General features: G+C 48.7%; 1 long non-coding RNA gene across 1 annotated transcript; it reads left to right on the plus strand.

Annotated features, from left to right (window-relative positions):
* The first annotated feature begins 2,027 nt into the window (after positions 1-2,027).
* Positions 2,028-3,645, plus strand: LOC121143117. Its single transcript, XR_005880228.1, has 3 exons — positions 2,028-2,291; positions 2,972-3,051; positions 3,438-3,645. It is a non-coding gene; the product is annotated as an uncharacterized LOC121143117 (long non-coding RNA).
* The last annotated feature ends 342 nt before the right edge of the window (positions 3,646-3,987 follow it).

A 3,987-nucleotide genomic window follows, 5' to 3' on the forward strand; every position in this document is an offset into this window, starting at 1 on the left:
TTGGTGTTCTGTAGGATTCTTGTACTTTCATTGGTGTCTTTCTTTAATTGGGGAAAGTTTTCTTCTATGAAAACTTCTAGGAAAACTGAGCCCAAGAGACAAATATCCAAATGCTGCTTTCTAAGGAGCAGAAAGGCTAGAACCATAGCTGTGGACTCTCCAGTCCAGAGAAAACAGAAGGCAGAGGTGGCCATTACACAACTCATGGGGTCCACACCAAGAAGGGCTCTTACTGAAAGAAGACTGTCTCCTTGTTCAGCTCATTGAACTTTTGTGAGACCTCAGTTTTTTCCTTCTCAAAAACCTTTAGTTACCACAGGACCTGTTTGTGCTCCAAATTCAGTTTCTCATAGAATGGATTTGGCTTGTGGTAGGGTCTAGAAACAGAAGGAAAGAATCCATGACCACAGGCCTCAAGTGTCATGTGAACTCAAGTTGTATCCTGGTCTGCCACAGCCCAGTGTATGCCACATTCTGACTGCTAAGTACTGGTGCTTTTAAACTTGCTATCCTGTCCCTGGGACAGCAGTGGCTGGGTGTCCAGATGAAGGATGCCCTGGATGCAGGAAATCATAAAGAGGTTGTGGATCTAGCAACTATGTTACCAGGAGTCTATGACTCAGGGCTTGGCACACCAGATACTGCAATGAGATTTCTCCTGATTAAGAACAGTGATTCTATGACCCAGGTGACTATTGCCGATGAGTTACAGCACATAATTTTCAGGTTGAGACCAAACACTAGGACAGCTATATAAACTTCCCAAGGGTTTGCTAGGTGCCACCAGGGTGAGAAGTTAGGACACGAACGTTGATGCTTAAGTAGGGCTCCCACACCTCAGCATTATCATAGCCTGGAAACTGATACAGGAAAATCCTCAGGCCCCACCATCGTCCTGTTTCCCAGATTCCTTCAGTATACACAATCCTGCAAATGCATGTGTGAACACATGAGGGAGAGAGAGAAGGGGAAGGAGAGTGAGAGGGAGATGGGGAGGGGGATGAGGAAGAGAGAGGGGGAGGGTGCAGAGGGAACAGAAAGAGTAAGGGAAAGGGGAGCAGACAGGGGGAGGGAGAGAGAGAGAGAGGTAGAGAGATAGGAGAGAGGATGTGAGGAGACACAGAGAGGAGGAACAACCATAATCAGCTGCTAAAGTACTGTGTGGGGCACTGTTGTATTGTCTAAGGTGTCCAGAGCCCTGAAGCCTGCCTGTCTTTTCAAAAGCCAGGAGACATGGCAAAGTGCACACGCACTGAGGAGCTTAGAGGAACCCACATCTCCTGCCTGTTCATTCCAGGTCCATGGATAAGGACTGGAAAGTCACGCAGGGACACAACATGGTGAAACGATTCACCAAGTCACCCCACACCACTGAGGGCCCATACCATGGAAGCTGGCAAGAAGGAGACCATTGCTGCCCTGGAGGCATGCTCTGACAATTGTTTGACTACTTTAGAGTACTGACTATCACCCTCAACTGATGATTCAGTCGCCTAAGGGGGCTGCTGTCAGGTAGATGTGAATGGAGGAGTTCTCCTGTCTGAGGACATGAAGTCTTAGCCAGAAGTACTCTTCTCTTCATGTGACTGGTGTCAGACAGCCACTGCACCCAAAGGAAACTGCTGAGCATGAAGTGCAGTGATGCCTGCACAAATCTGGGGACACATTAGTGCCTACTGCCTCCAGGTGGTATCCCGTTGTCCCCACATTACACTACCGAGTGTGCTAAAGGTAAACGCTAGGTGATCCCACACAACACCCTTGTCCTTGCCCCGTCCTGCCATGGGGAACAGACAAAATCATGTTCTGGAATCATGGACTATCCGGAACTGTGCTTCCCAGAGGGCACAGCTTCTCTGTCCCATTACTGGAAGTCCCAGCTCAAGACCACCTCCCCCAGGAACCTCCCCATCTCCTACCCAGCACTCACTGTGCCTAACCCAGGACCACTTCCTTGTTCCTGCTTTATTATGAGAACTAACAGCAGCTTCTTTCTGCCTCTCTCTAGTCTCTGGATGTTCTCCATGTTCTCTCGCAAACAGAGACCTCAGTCTTGACAACATCTCTAATGATTATCCAGAGTCACTGAAGCAATGTCCTAAGTGCAGTTGGTGTTGCTACAACACTGGTGACATCATGGAATGCCAGGAGCTCTCTAGGATACAATAGAATGCCCAGGGAAGGGCCTGCTGATCTCATGGAGAACAGCCTTTGCCACCCTGCTAATTATCACTCCATGAATGATCCAAAATCCCAGGTTCCCTTTCCAGGACCCTGCCTTGGAATAAAGGGTAAGCCATCCAGCAGCTCCTCCTTCCAAATGCAGAGTTTCCTTAGCTTGCATGGAAGCCCCATAGTACTTCCCATGTGGAGAACTTAGTAGACACAGTGCACCATGGTGATCACTGTGAGCAAACCCCATTAGGACCCCTTGGTTATCACAAGGAGCAGATGCCCAAGAGCCCTTACGTCTCCACCTCATTAAGCTGAACACTGCTTGGGAATGACAATATGATACTTACTTGATTGGAGATGAGATCATCTGCATATTGACTCAGATCTGATAGCAGAATTTCAGCAACTCGCTTTTTCATGTTTTAAAACTAAACTATGGACACGGACTCAGTGTGGGGAACTGGTGCCCACTCCCTTCCATGTCCCTGTGTAAAGCCCTCTCTCAGCTTTGGTGAGTTGCACTGAAGGATGGTGGTGGTCAGTTTGAAATCACCTCATAGAGGCCTCTACAGGTACTGGGAGGGGGACAAAGTCCCCAGTCTGTGTCCTCCAGGCAGCAAGGTCATGGCTGAGACCCCTGCAGACCACACATAGGGATGGGAACCACTGCAAGAACCAGAGCGGCACCCACCATTCCAAACCCAGCAGGACTCACAGACCGAGGCCCACTGGAGCCTGCCTGACAGAGGGTGCTGTGTCTAGGATCACCCAGAGAGACTTTCCTCCCTTCCTATAGATGGAACAAAAATGATCCTGCCTGTCCATCCTTTGGCATCATAGCTCAGAGAGGGGTCTGAGATAAACTCCAGAGACCAGGTATCCTCATTCCCAGTCACAGTTGTCTCACCATTTACACACTCATTGAGCCACTCACTATTCTTTTCCCTGCCCCCGTTGTGCCAAGTTCAAGACCAGGAGCTGGAGACAAAGTGCTGACCAAACGTCTTCTCCAAAGAAAAACAGGGACCAGTGGAGAGGGGTTGTTATGGGGGATTCCTGGAGGAGGCAGCCAGGACCAACAAGAGAAGAGGCACCCTGCCAGTGGGGACAGGCAGAAGTAGTGGCTAAGCAGGACAGTGCACTCCAGGAAAAGTTGGAAAATGAGAGGCAGCCTCTTGTGGAGGCTGGAGTACAGACAGACATGTGGGACAATGACTGGGAGCACAGCCTATGGATATTGTCACAACTGCTGTTCCTTGTAGGGCTGGGGAGGATCATCATAAGAAACAGGAATGCCCCCACCTTGACTGGTATAGGACCTAGACGTCTCACTTCACTGGAATGGTTTGGCACTGCCAGGAGGGAGAACCTGGCCTCCAGCAGAACCCAGCTACCAGATAAGGGCCTGATGGCACAGGGAACATAGCTATTTTCCATACATGAAATATACCAGCAGAAGCAGTTTATGACCATAACACCCTGCCATTAAGGCACTCCAGGACTTGTGCTCTAAAGGAGCTAGTCTCTACTTGCTAATGAATCTAGCTCATCTAATTAAAAATGCTATGTTCTCAAGATGTCTACAGAAGTGCCTGGAATCATTTGTGAGCTCAATTTCATAGCACTGAAACATTTGTGAACATTTGTTTCTATCACTGGCATTTAATTTATCTATTTTGGGACGGTCAGACTATAGGATTATGTGGAGTGTGTGGAAGTTGGAGGACAGCTTACAGGAGTTGGTTCCACTGTGTGATTCCTCTGGATACAGTTCAAGTCACCAGGTGTGTATCATTATATCACGAACCATCT

The sequence above is a fragment of the Mesocricetus auratus genome, unplaced genomic scaffold, assembly GCF_017639785.1.
Source record: "Mesocricetus auratus isolate SY011 unplaced genomic scaffold, BCM_Maur_2.0 Super-Scaffold_100011, whole genome shotgun sequence".
NCBI lineage: Eukaryota > Metazoa > Chordata > Mammalia > Rodentia > Cricetidae > Mesocricetus > Mesocricetus auratus.